General features: G+C 42.1%; 1 protein-coding gene across 2 annotated transcripts in view; it reads right to left on the bottom strand.

Annotated features, from left to right (window-relative positions):
• The window catches only part of COMMD10 (COMM domain containing 10), a 71,281-nt gene that overhangs the window by 42,631 nt on the left and 13,577 nt on the right, over window positions 1-15,073 (bottom strand). The gene's annotated exons all lie outside the window — the stretch shown is intronic.

Raw genomic sequence — 15,073 nt, 5'->3', positions numbered from 1 at the left:
CTTTCTGTATCTCCATTAAAATTGTCATTTCAACTTGTTGGTCATTATTCTTAATTGTTGTAGCTTTAACTTCCATTTCATTAAGCTTATTTATCTGTTGGCTTGTTTCCACACTAATTTGGATTTGTAAAATTTGGATCACTTGTTGTCGACTCATATCAAGCAAATATTCCAGCTTTTGTTGTAATAGATTTTCCCAATTTGTTCCTGATGAATCCATGATTTTCCCCTTACAGTTTTCCTTTAGTCCACTAGATGTCATAAGAACAGCCCCACTGGATCAGGCCATAGGCCCATCTAGTCCAGCTTCCTGTATCTCACTGTGGCCCCACCAAATGCCCCAGGGAGCACACCTGATAACAAGAGACCTCATCCTGGTGCCCTCCCTTGCATCTGACATAGCCCATTTCTAAAATCAGGAGGTTGCACATATACATCATGGCTTGTAACCCGTAATGGATTTTTCCTCCAGAAACTTGTCCAATCCCCTTTTAAAGGCGTCTAGGCTAGACGCCAGCACCACATCCTGTGGCAAGGAGTTCCACAGACCGACCACACGCTGAGTAAAGAAATATTTTCTTTTGTCTGTCCTAACCCGCCCAACACTCAATTTTAGTGGATGTCCCCTGGTTCTGGTGTTGTGTGAGAGGGTAAAGAGCATCTCTCTATCCGCTTTATCCTTCCCATGCATAATTTTGTATGTCTCAATCATGTCCCCCCTCAGGCGTCTCTTTTCTAGGTTGAAGAGGCCCAAACGCCGTAGCCTTTCCTCATAAGGAAGGTGCCTCAGCCCAGCAATCATCTTAGTTGCCCTCTTTTGCACCTTTGCCATTTCCACTATATCCTTTTTGAGATGCAGCGACCAGAACAGGACACAATACTCCAGGTGTGGCCTTACCATCGATTTGTACAACAGCATTATAATATTAGCTGTTTTGTTCTCAGTAACTTTTCTAATGACCCCAAGCATGGAATTGGCCTTCTTTACTGGGCAATCTCTTTGCTAAGGAATGCAAACATTTAGTTTCCCACAGACACCGACCAAACAATGTTCAACTCACCACTCAGTGATAAGAAATCCTTCTACACTCAAATAATCCAAAATTCAACATCCAATAAAATTTATATCTCATACAGGGTTGCAGATTTATAAACCTGTAATGATAAAGTTATACTCCATATAGTGCCAAAAACTCAAATGTCTCTTCTGAGATTTAAAAATCAAGGATGAGGTGGAGTAATCCTCTCCCCTTCTCCTTTTTCCAAAGTCAGTTGTTTAAAGCCAGGATTTGCATAACACAAACAGTACTTTGTTCTTCCAAGTATCTTCTTTCAATAGATGGTAACTGTTTCAGTAGATGGTATCTCCACAGGGGTTTGCAGTTAGACCTGATTTCACTTCTCCTTCCCCACTGCCAACTCCTGAGAAGCAAGCCTCCCCCGCCCCCCAAGCTGGGCTCCACCCTACTCGGGTATCACCTTCAGGATGACTAAACCTCTCCTGGCAAAGTCATCGGATCTCCTGGACCCACAGAAAAGAGGTGAGAAACAGGATGAAATCCGGAGCTTCGGAGAACGTGCCTATTCAGTTCACTGCATTGCCCCTTGCTTCTGCCCATTTTGCCCGTTGCTTCTGCCCGTTTTGAGATTTCCTGCCCTTACCAGCTCCATCTTCTCCCAATTAACTGGCCCAGCCAGCTTGGAACATCTCCTGTAGACTACACGGTGCCCAGTGATGACATAATCACCAGATGTCTCAGAGCTGAATGGACAGCGCTGTGTGGCTCCACAGATTGAGACCAGACATCCCAAAATCCTTTCTTGAACACCCTGCAGCTCCCTGGCAGCAATCCAGGATTCAAGCATCTAGTTGCAGTAGAATCATAAAAGCACCCCCACCTCCTGTGGAAGGATTCCATTGGCACCACTGGAAGCAATCTTTAGGGGAGGCAAATAGTAGACACACAGGGCTGGGGAGGGGGTCAATCAAGACCATGATGAAGCAGAGGGTTAAACCCTCTCTCCCTACATCATCCCAATTCACAGAGGCCCAATTTGGCTGTCATTAACAGAATGGAAAAACAGGCATGTTGATCCAAATCTCATGCCTAAAACACTGTCTAGTTTGACTCTAAACCAGGGATGTCCAAACTTTTTGGAAGGTGGGTCACATCATCTCTCTGACACTGTCAGGGGGCCAGGAAAAAAAAAGAATGAATTCACATTTTAAATTTGAATGAATTTACATAAATGACTATATTAGAGATTAAGTTTATATGAATGAATGAAGGTCTTGCAATAACTTAAGGCCTATAAAAGACCTTGCACAAAGCAAGACCAGCCTTTCCTTTGCTGCCACTGCTGCATTACAGACATGAAACAGCAAACAGTGGAGAGAGCCCTCATCCCACAGCTCATACAAGAGGTCAGACAGTTGGCTGTCATGCTGAGAGCAGTTGTGTCGGGCCAGTGGGGGCTCCAGCAAGTCTCTAAAGGGTCAGAAGCTCAGTGGAGACTGGAGGCTCCCTGCGGACTGAACTGGGAGTCCTCGAGGGCCGCAAGCGGCCCCGGGGCTGTGGTTTGGGCACCCCTGCTCTAAACCAAAAGAGAATGGCTGCTGCCTTGAGCACTACACACATAGCCAAACTGCTGAAAGTAAGTGGTTCAAATAAATCAGAGGTTTGCATTTCATCCAGCTCTGTGTGATGCTCCCTCTTCTGCACTTTGTTCTGGGTCCAGGGAAGATCTAGTTACTGAAACTGCTACAACAGATTAAAGCTGCACCTTGGACAAGTTGATTTAATTGTTGCAGGCCACTTGCTTATTACCTGCCCTATCCCAAGTGCTCAGGCAACCAAAAGGCATTTAATGAGATTATGGAAATATATAAACAAGCTCATAGGAAAAAATAAAACCAAAATAACATAAACAAGCTCAATAAGAGGAATGGAGGGGAGGGGCTGAAGAAAAAAGGAGGAAAGATGAAAAAATCCCAAGTTCTCAGATACTGAACTCAACAAGAGTAAAATACATAGAGAATGTGTAAGTTCTGTTGAACACAAGGGAGATCTCTCTCACATACACAGAGAACAGCTGGCCTTACATGGCCACTGTAGCGAAGGAGTGGGCAGGCCTGCTGATCCAGGAGTAAGCATTCAGGGTCACAACCCGGTAAGGGCTCACTGAACCCCACCCAGTACTGGTGAAAGTAGTGGTATGAGTCAGCTGGGACTCATGCCATTGCTGCATTTGACACCCCCATTTACTAATGGGAGCTTTCCCCAGAGGCACCTACATTTTGTATAAGGATGCTCCCATTGGCTGCTGGGGAAGGAGGAACTGTCACTGCCAAAAAATTTCCCCATCCACCAATGGGAAGAGTTATTACCTGCCACTGCTACTTGCCTTTGTCAGTTAACTTGGGAAGGGGGGGGAGTACAAGGTTAGCCAAGGACCCCAAGAAACTTCATGCTGGCAGAGCAGGTATGGGATACGTTTTAAAATAAATATTTTGGGAGAAAAACCAATATATATTGTGAGTAAAGATCTACATTTTTCACTACAGTCTGTTACCCTGCACATGCGCAATACCATCTGATCTTGGAAGCTAAGCAGGGTCAGGCCTGGTTAGTACTTAGATGGGAGACCGCCTGGAAATACTGGGTACTATAGGCTTATACTATAGTCTTTCAAGACTGAAGGTTGCCAACCAAGTCTGTTTTTAAAAATCTTTTATTCTTTCAATAGCAACGAAGACTACAGAAGAATAAGCATGTAGTCAAGTCCGAGGTATAACTGGAAGCAAGTCCATCATTCACTGAGGTTTATTTCCAAGTATGTGATCATAGGATTATAGCTTTACAGTGGTATTGACAAAATAAAATCCAAAACTAAGAAGTACTGTATGTAAAATTATCAGTATGCATATATCAAATCTATGCATTTTCAATTTTTCAGAAAAAAATAGTCCTGCTGGCTTATTCTCTCATTACTCTCTTCAACCACACATTGATTAATATCTCTTCCCACAGAACAAAGAAGCAGTAAACATATTTCATGTGAGGTTTCTTAGACCTAAAATGATATACATCTATCTCCAAGCTCTTAGTAGGTCAACCTCCAAGCTTCAACAGGTTATATGCCATACTATTACTGCAAAATGAATTATTAAATAACCCTAACAGCAATTCAAGATTTCAGTTTCAGAGCTACAAAGGAACTTGTTCTTATCATGATCATTTTAGTTTATGAAAGATTTAAATCTAACACCTAGAGGAACTCCTTAGAACATCGGGTTCAAAACTTTCACAGAATCATTTCCCTATGCATTCATAAGTGACTTTTTTGTAGGCCAGCATTTAAACATTCCTAGTATTACAGTTTAACATCTCTTAATAGACCATTTAATTACTTTTCCATTCTCTTTCCAGTCGCCAGTTTTGGGAGGCGAGGATTGTTTCAAGTTCCATATTCCCTGCTGTACTGTGTGCATGACAGACATGGCTACATTAAATTCACTAAACATCAATAAATGCATTGAACAATATTCGTTCCAATCTGTACAAATCCCCATGGGGTGTTTCTCCTAATAAATCTAACAGTGGTTGGTTGTGATGTGGAATTGGTTCATTTTACCAAGCATACCCTCGGACAGCTTTCTTCAAATGCTGTCAATCTCATAACATTTAGTGAAAGTCAAAACATTTTCACATGCAATGCATAAATCAGTTTGACGCTTCCGTTTTCTACTTCACATTAACTAATTCACATGAGACATGCTCAGACCTTCCTAGCATCATTTGTTAAAGCAGCCCCAGAGTCAGTTCAGACATTGTGGAATTGATATATTCACATTTGACCCATGAATTCACAGTAAAACTGCAACATTTGAAGGAAATGTATGTCTTTATTTCATGTTGACTGCAGAAATATGTCCAGGAAGACCAAGTCAATTGTGTTTTTGTAACAAACTATTAAAAATATTGACCAAGTTACAGGTTTTGTGAACATTACAAATAAAAATTATCACTAAAATAAGTTGGTCTTAACAGAAAGACCATGGAACTAGAGTGAGTGTTTTAAAAGGGGGGGGGGTAGGGTGAAATGTTCAGATACACTTTCAAATTCTAAACTATTTGAAATCTGTTTCTCAGAACTCACAGAAAAGGAAACTGCTACAGATTCTTCAGCTCTTTTGCCACAGTCTTGCTCTAGGCTCACAGTGGAACAGCCTTAAAAATAAGCAAGAAGAGCAATAGAATGGAACCAAATACCTCCTGTTTCAATGACTATGCCCTCCAAATCTCTGTGACATTCAGGAGTAAACGGCAACCATCCATTTACCCAGGCTGAAATTAATTTGTAATAAAATCGAAGTGCAAATCACTTTTTACTGTTTTCAAGTTTATTCCCTCTGACATTTCAGATCATGCCAGTTTTATTTCTGAAGCTGCAGAGCTAAAAATTTGTGCCGTCTCTCTTGAGCAGAGAATCGGCCATGAGAAAACAGCAAAGATGGCCTTTAATCCAGTTTATGCATTAACAGAGGTCAGTGGTGAAGTTGCCTGTGACACAGCAACTAGAAAATTTCATGGAAACAATCCTACCGCTGTTAGTGGGAAGCTCCAAACTTTAGAACAGATACAGTACAGTACAAAATACTGTGCCCTTTGCTCCAACATATGGCCAAGATTGTCCCAACAACTGGAACAGAACAACCTATAAAGAGTCACAGGTATATCCTTAGCCATGATTCTGTCCATGTAGCTACTGTGTTCTTTAAAAACTATACAAAAGCTAATGCAGTAAAAATCATCAAGAATAAGGTCTCTAATCTTTTCGTTTGCCATTCTACTTATATGGCCTGGTCCAAATCAAACTAAATCCTCACTTTCCAAGCAGGATTTCACTCCTCTATTTGTCTGCCACCTTTTCTACTCCCCCTCCCCTGAACAGCGACAGTAAAAAAGCAAAGCAAAGGAAGAACACCAAATATTGCTTCTAGCATTTCTTGCTATTTCTTCCATTGATAGGACTTTATCTGAGTTTGCCCCGATTAGAATTCCTTGAAAAATCAGCACAGTGTATAGATAAGTTGTACAGAAATATGCAAGGTCAAGGATCCTTCAGGAAATGTTGTCAGTTTGAATGTTAAGCCTGAGGGAGAGGATGGGGAAGGCAGCAGCAGCCTAAACAAGCAACAACTGAGCAGATACAGCTTGCGCAGAAGAACTCAGCCCTGGTTCTCAGGCCTAGTTGTACATTAGCACAGAATTCGGATGAGACAAGATGACACAAGAATTGCTTCTTAACAGGGAAACATACCAAGACAAAGATCATATAATTAAACGGCTCTTTCCCCCCTTACTATTCTTGTAGCAAAAAGGTTTTGAAATGGATATGCAAATGACAGGGAAAATCCCTACTGGTTTCTTTTTGATCCATGCTAACCCCTGCTAACTGGTTAAGAGGCACTTTTTCAAGTGGGTGCTCCTCTTGTATTTAGCAGGGGGAGAGTAACTGGTCCACCTCCCCCCAGCAGTGTCTTCTCTAGTGGCTGTCTGCTGGTGTTGCATCTTTTTAGATTGTGAGCCCTTTTGGGACAGGGAGCCATTAGACATTTGATTTTCTCTGTAAACCGCTTTGTGAACTTTTTGTTGAAAAGCAGTATATAAATACTGCTGTTGTTGTTATCCATCTCTTTTAACTGGTGAAGACGGGCATTTCGGGGGGGGGGGAACACACAGATTTTATATTAGGATCAACTTTCTGTAGGTATATTTTTGGCAAAAGAAAAAATTTCTGAAGATGCAAGTTAGGATACATTGGAAACATTCTTAGATGGAAGTTACATCTTCCAGGCCAGTGATCACAGTAAAACAGCCACAAAAGAGTTAACTCAACTGCAAGTGCAATGAAGTTGGTTGAAGAGAAGCTGCAGATGGCCAACCTGTTTGTTGCAAACTGCATGAGGAGATTGATGTCAACGGCTGGCCTTACAACTGATTGAGGTGGTGACCTGTATCTTCACCTATCTGAAGCATGACCGTAATGGTTGCTGAAGCACTTGTTACTGCCACCTGTTCTCTGTCATATCTATACAGTGTTTCTAACATCTGACAGTATGGATACGTTACTCCAGCAACTCAAACATGGCAACTGTTTGAGAGATGATATTTGACTAATAATCTTGCAATAGTCTACATTTGTTTTAGTACATTTTTATCCCATTCTCTTAGGGTTTCCAGGTATCATGCACAGTTTTCTACTTTATTATTATTATTATTATTTATATACTGCTTTTCAACTAAAGTTCACAAAGCGGTTTACAGAGAAAAATCAAATTTATCATCATATATGAATGGTACAACCAGGTCTGCTGGCCATTGCTCTGACTCACCACTGCTACCTTTGTCAGGGTGGATGCACTTGTGAGCTCAACCCCTACCCCCCCAAAAAACCAACACCAATAAAATACCCTACATTCTCACCATGTTCCATCCTTGCATGGGTTTACAGTTTAAAGGAAATGTATCCCTTTAAACTCCATATGAGACATAGAAAGGGAACAGTGAGGTAGTCCTTCCTTACCCAAGGTTTAAACGGACATCTTCCCCTTAACACCGAGGAAGGACGGAGGGAAGCAGATTATCCAATACCCACTTGCTTTTAGTGAGTGAGGAGCAGATCAAAGCAGCTCATGTTCATAGCTGGCTGGAGGGAGATAGCAGCAGACTTGGACTGAACAGCGCCCTGTATCTGCCACTGACGCAAACTGAATCAGCCTTCTTCACAGCTGGGCTGGTCCTGTCCTCACAACAGTGGTTTTAAGTTTTTAGTTCAAACTTTTAGCACTGGCACCCCCTTCTTAGAATGAGAATCAGTCAGGACCCACTGGAAGTGATGTCATGACCAGAAGTGACATCATGAAGCAAGAAAATTTATTAACAATCCTAGGCTGCAATCCTACCCACACCTACCCAGGAGTAAGTTCCATTTACTATCATTGTTAAAAGCATATACACAATAGCCTGTTAGAAGTATAGATCTGTAACATTCCCCAAATGCAGTCACATGCCATGGCAGCATCAAGTCTAAAATGTTAAAAATAAAATATTGAAGTGGATGGGAACCCACCCTTATTGCGTTAACAAAACTACCATTAAATGTGAAGAGATCATCCCCGGCCAGCTCTAAACAGTTTTAAATAGAATTCTGTTTCAAATATCTGTTCACTTGAAGTCAGTGTCATTTCAGGACACGAATGCATCCCTTAAAAAGCTGAAGAAATTGACTGCTACGCTTAACAGCAACACTTTCGCATCAAAACACATTGAAACAGCAAGAGGTTGGGGGGAAAATGATCTAACAACATTTAAAAATAAGACTTAAATGTTTGTCTTTCTAAAGGTTTACATCACAAGATTCTAGTCTGTCTCCAATTTGAAACTCTTCCACAAACAAAGTACCATCTGCAACCAGAATCCAATTTACCGTAAGATAAATTATCTCTTGTTGTCAAGGTGATTTCATGGTAGCATCCTGGGGAAAGACAGATTAAATATAACCCCAAACAAACGGTGTATTTATTTTATGTATATTTCTATCTGAAGTGATTAGATCTAAATTTACCAGGATCTCCACTGATGATCTCGTAATGGCTATATTTTTGCCCAGTTAAACACACTAGAACTTAAAACGCAAAATATTTCAAGAAGAAGGGAACAAAACTTTGGCATGCCAACAAAAATATCAAAATAGTGAAGCAATAATCTTAACCTGTTGGTCTGCACAATTCAGTTAATTTTTTTTTACATCTACTTCATTTCAAACTGTATGGTTTTAATTTGCCAACCAGAAATATTTTTTAACACTTTTATTTTTGTTCTTCCAGCAACAGTCAATGATAATTCAGTGTGCAATGGCAAGAACATTTCTCTCCCACATCCAACTTCTCAAGGACAGGCTGAAGGGATAAAGCCAGACTAAATACAGTATCTCTTGCATGGGAATTGGCATCCCTGGAGTGAGTTTCCTACATCCTGGCCAGATGTGAACCAGAACTCACTACCCAAGTCAGGACTACTTTGAAGCAGGTTTCCCGGCCTCTAACACACACACACACACACACACACACAGTGACCACCAAGAGACAGGAAAACATGCTGCTTAATGGCCTCAACCCATGTGGGAAGTTCATGGGAAATTCATCACAGGGATAAAGACCAACAGTAAGTGAAGGAGAAGGGGGAAAAGAGAGAGAGGCAGTATGGAACAATGAAGGAAAAACAAGACTTCATTTAACTCTCATAAATGGAGCTCACTGCACCTTTTAAGACTATTCACTCTCATCACAGAGGAGACACTGCATTCTCCTAATCCAGTGGTCAACACCCAGGACAAAAAAAGCTAAGAAAGCATCTTCTTCAAGTTGTATTCAGTCAGGTCTGACTTTCAGATGAGAGCGTAAGCAAGCATAAGCAATGGTAACATAATGCATCAGGTCTTGGGATTGTGATGATCCAAAGAACCACCATGCACACATAGTGTTTTTAACCTGTAACTGTCCCCACTGCCAAAGAGGTAAGCTGGTTTGAAAAAAAGACAAAATATTGAGCAGTGTCTTTTCTCTTCAGCAGCAGGTCACCCCCGTCTTTCCTGCAAGCATTTTTACTGTTGCCTCTTGGGACAGTAGCTGAGTGGAAAACCACATGCATTGCATGAGGAAGGTCTTGGGTTTGATCTCTGGCATGTCCAGGTAGGGCTGGAAAAGACCCTTGTCTGAAACTCTAGAGCAGGGGTGTCAAACTCATTTCATATTGAGGGCCGAATGGCATTCGTGATGCCTGCTGAGGGCCAGAAGCAATGTCGTTAGGCAGGAAGTGATGTCATTAAACAACTCTTAACCAAAAGTAAGCACTTTTTCTCACTTAGGAATTCATTAACTACAAATGACAGAAGAGAAAGTATGCAAATCTTTATCATATTTCAAGATAAGGGAGAGCCCAATTTTCATGGGGGCTGCCCTTTTAGCAGTTACACCTCAGCACTGCTCAGCAGCTGAGAGCCCGAGGGTTGGATAAAAAGCTTCCATGGGCCGCATCTGGCCCCAGGGCCTTATGTTTGACATCCTTGCTCTAGAGAGCTGCAGCCTATCAGGGCAGATATTTTTGAGCGAGATGCACCAGAGGTCTGATTCAATATAAAAGCCATTACCTATGTTCAGTAATGGAGAAGGCAAAAAGGACCCAGCAGACAAAATGTTGGGTGGCATGCATGTTCCTCTCCTACGTGCAGGTCCCCCATCTTTGGTTCCCATTCTGGCAGAATAACCAAACATGGAAACACTTCAGTTAAATTTTTAAAACTATGGCAACATCCTATAAATGGTGCAGACAAGTAAGAAGTCCCCTAAGTTTGCTAACTGTTGGAATTTCTTAAAATGGTGCAGCAATTTTCCATTCACAAACACATCTGTTACACCAAAACAAGATCATCCCCCCCCCCCCCCGCATCAATTTAGAACACTTAATGCTTAATAACAGAGCTCAGGTTTGTGATCAAAAACCAATTACAGAACAAAAACAAAACTGTTTCTGTGATCAGAGTCATTAACACATATTCCATGTCAGTTCTGTTTTAATATTGATTAGAAGGCACTGAATGAGTAGATACATATAAAAGAACTCGATTGCTATATGCAGATTAGAACGGTAAACACAATTTCCCACAACTACCAACTTCACAATTGATTCAATAATGCTATTTGAAAGAAAAACACTTTCCCCTTGTCAAAGAAACACAGATACTGGAAAGAGCTCTATTGCCCCCTAGCGAACCAATTAAAAAAAAATACAAGTAGGTCAGTATTTGTATATTTAGACAAAACACTAAACAGTCTCCCAAGTTAATGATTTCATCCAAAAAAAATTAACTTGATCTCAGAGTTAAAAGGGAAGAAGAGAGTATAGTCTGAGGTAGCAGGAGAGGGGACAAAAACATCAGAACAAACTTGGGATCAACTCCTGATACTCTTCTTAGAAGGAACAGCTCAAGGCAAGCATTCGTTTCATACTTTTGCAAAAGGATTTGTACAGTACAACACTGCTTTTGGTTGGTCTTGTTAAGATTCAAAAGTGGCAATGTGATCTTCACTAATATTTGCATACAAAAATAGAGTTTTCTAAATCAGAACTCTTTAAAAAATCATCCCAAAAGAACTGCATACTGTAACATTAGAAAGGACGCAGGGACTTGACTTACACTCCTGATCTACCATTTTTTCCCCAATGAGTTCATAATGGCATACACAGTTCAACCCACTCTCATTTTATCCTCACAACTACCCCATAAGGTAGGTAAGGGGTAGAAGAACACAACTGATCCAAAGTTACCAATGAGCTTCTCAACCCACTTAAGCCAGGTTAGAGCAACCCAGCAATTTTCAAGCTTTTTCATCTCAAGGCACACTGACAAGGCTCTAAAACTGTCAAGGCACATCATCAGTTTTTTGACAATTGGCAAGGCACACTGTACTACCAGTAGGAGGCTCACATCCTTCAACGCCCCTATTAATAAATAACCTTCCCCCAAACTCTTGTGGCACACCTGTGGCCAATTCATGGTACACCTATGTACTGTGGCACACTGGTTGAAAACTGCTGACCTTGGCAACTAGCCCAAATTTGTGCTTGCTATTGTTAACCCTAGTTTCACCCCTTCCCCCACATACACACACATCATGCGAAGCACCGAAGGCCAGCAAAACTCAAGGGCAATCCTCTTCCCAGGACTCAGAGCTAGACAGGGAGAGAGACGCTTATCATTTTAGCATAGAGTGAACCTGGAAAGCGGTCAGGAAGCAGTGCAATGTCTTGCTGCTCTCTGAAGTTCAACGCAAGAGCTACAAGATCTGGCTCAAGAGAAGTCACCAGAATCAGGCTGGCATACACATTTGTGGTTTGCAATGGAACAGATTCACCAAGTTGTTTTTAAAGAGACAGCTCTCTTCCTGTGAATCCTATCTATTAAGTTTTTCCATTTAACAATTCTTGCTATCATGACTGCATCAAAGTATTATTTATGTATTTATATAGAAGATTTCTACCCCGGCTTTCTTCTGCTGAAAACAGATGTCCAGGGCAGCTTAAAATTTATAGATTAAAAAATACAACATATAGTAGGATTAAAAAATAGAAAATACAATACAACAAAGAAGAAGGAAATACAATGGGGGACAACACCAAGTGGAGGAAGGCAAAAATCGCACAAGGAACTGCTATAGAGGCACAGGAGGCAGACAACCCAAAAGCAAAATGGAACAAAAATGTTTTAAGCCCTCAAAGAAATGCCATGAGGGAGGGGTAGATCTTAATTCCCCCAGTAGGGAGAATAACTGTGGCGCCACTACTGAGAAGGCTTGCCCCCATCCCCCTAACTTGCTAGTATGTAACACCGCTTTAAGCTGTTGGAAGGCTAACTTACTCCTATGGTCTGCAACAGAAGACTGAACAGCTGCTGAATAAACTTTATTTTTCACTGCACAGGAGATGCTTCAAAGAGCCTAAGAGAAAGTAAATGATTTTTTTAAAAAGGGGATTAATATGCCCATTTTGTATCATCCCTCATTCTTTTTTTTCCCCCAGCAAGGGAACAGTAGCCAGGACTTCTATTGGACAAGTCTAAAACGGCAGGAATTTATTCACTCACATCTGATGAGGACCAAACTTGTGGTTGGGCAGACTGACCTCTTATTTTAATGCAAATTTCAGGAAGATTGGAAAAGTGGTTTCATCTTTATGAATAAATGTATGACTGAGTTTGAAAGCACTGTATCACACCCATGAACAGAGAACAAATCTGGGGAGGGGTTGAATTCCAGCCTCTATTGCAAGAATGTTCAGACAGTGTTGATTTCATCAACAAAATAATTAACGCAAAATAAGGGCGCAATCCTAACCCCTTATGTCAGTGCTTTCCAGCACTGGCATAGCAGTGCCAATGGAACATGTGCTGCATCCTACAGTTGGGTGTCACTCACTGAGGCCTCCTCAAAGTAAGGAATGTAAAGAAATGCTTGTTCCCTTACCTTGGAGCTGCATTGCCCTTATGTTAGTGCTGGAAAGCACTTGCACCCTAAGGTAGCATTCAGGCAGCAGTCATGTTTGTTGAGAACACACCCTCAAAAAGTCCAACAGAAAGAATTGGGAAGGACAGAGACACAGCACCCACTCACTTCCATACTCACATTCATTATCCCCTGGTTACCAGGCTTGGGGCATTTTCCAACCTACAACTGTGCCCAGAAATCTAGATTGCAGCAGCCAATGGCCTGATATGAAAAGGTTACAATGCTTTCTACCCAACGAGGACACAGATTGTCATAAGTCATAAGCTCAAAATAGACAATAGTAACGCATTGTATGCGGAACTGCTCTGGGTAAACTCTTCATAACCTCAGTACACAGTGGTTCGTCATATGCAGAGTTGCATCGCACCAAGAACATAACACCACTGCTTAACTGTTGGCACTCATTCCTTGTCTTCTGAACATAACTCAGGGTCCAATCCTATCCAACTTTACAGCACCAATATAGCCCCAAGGGAAGGGAACAAACGCTACCTTGGAGAGACCTCTGTGACATGCCCCATTTGCATGGCTACATCAGTGATGAAAAGTTGGGTAGAACTAAGGGCCCAATCCTGTGGTCCACGCCGCGCCTCCATGTCGCAGACCACAGTCGCACATTTGCGGGGCTTACCGCCGGGCTCCCGCTAGAGGTGGCTCATTCCGGCCGGCACTGAGCCACCGCTAGGTGGGCACCCGTGTTCCGCGACTCGCCGGTGCCTGTGACCGCCAGGCTGCGGAATGGGGAATGGGGGCGTGGTCAGGGGTGTGAGGGAGGCGTTCTGGGGAGGGGGGAGGCATGGTGGGGGGCGTTCCAGGGGCGGGGAAGAGGCGGATCCATGGAGCTGTGCTCCACAGGATCCTAGGCGCTCGTGGAGGGCTGCGTGCCCTACACGAGCACCTTCACTTTAGCGGCAACCAAACAGTCGCCGCTAAAGTGAGTAGCCCCATTGTGGGGCTGCTTCCCTTATCTGGGGGAAGGGGACAAACGTTCCCTTCTCCCGAGGAGCCTCCGACAGTAGCGCTGGAGGCTCTGGATCCAGTGGGAGTCCACCAGGGAACCGCCGGGTCCCGCAGGTCCAGGCAGATCAGGATTGGGCTGTGAGCCCTCAAAGTGTTAGGTCTTATGTATAATGCCTTTAATAGCTTGGATTCAACGTGCCTCATATCATCACTCCTCTGTGTTCCATCAACCCACCTATCTTTAAACTAGGAGAACTCTCTTGATTGTACCTCTTTACACCAAAAAGAAAGAACCCTTAAAAAGGCATTCTTAGTAGCTGCCCCCACCTATAGAGTTTCTTTTTTCTTAGAGAGCTATCAAAGGAGGAGCCTAAATACCTTTCAGAGGATTTCAGAAGGCTGCAAGGCTTCAAATGAAAGCATTAAAAAGCACTGGGTAATTTTTTGTGTAATATGTACTCAACTGGTATACTGTTTTTTTCCTGAACTGTTTCTACCAAGTGAAGGGCAGGACAGACAACAAATTCTTTTTAAAATCCAAAGTTTAACAAGCAGTGAACCTCAACAGCAAAATGCAAAAACTAAGACAGTCCCAGCTGTGCAAGCAACTGCACGTAAACAGAAGTTTCAGAGTACTGTTGCAGGGCCACACTGCATAACTTTATCGTTAGTTATAGCCCGTCATGTAAATATCTCTTGTATGTAGGGGTCCTGATTCATTTTCAATCCTTACACAATTTGCACCAGAGGTAAAAGTCAAGATTTTGTTGCAATAATGTAGTACCAAACGGAGAACCAATTTGTCAGCACACATAACAAGTTTCACAAAACTCACCTGATTTAGCAGGAACAAATTACTTAGGGAGCACTAAACTCCAAGGCCTATTCAATGGCATTTTTAATGCTATTCAATGGTACTTCTGAAACCTGAACATTGATGGGAGCTTGATCATTGCCAGTAGCATTGCAGCAACCATATTAAGA

This window comes from Tiliqua scincoides, chromosome 2, assembly GCF_035046505.1.
Source record: "Tiliqua scincoides isolate rTilSci1 chromosome 2, rTilSci1.hap2, whole genome shotgun sequence".
Lineage (NCBI taxonomy): Eukaryota > Metazoa > Chordata > Lepidosauria > Squamata > Scincidae > Tiliqua > Tiliqua scincoides.
Note: the sequence above shows the minus strand (reverse complement) of the source record. Positions and strands in the feature narration are given on the sequence as shown.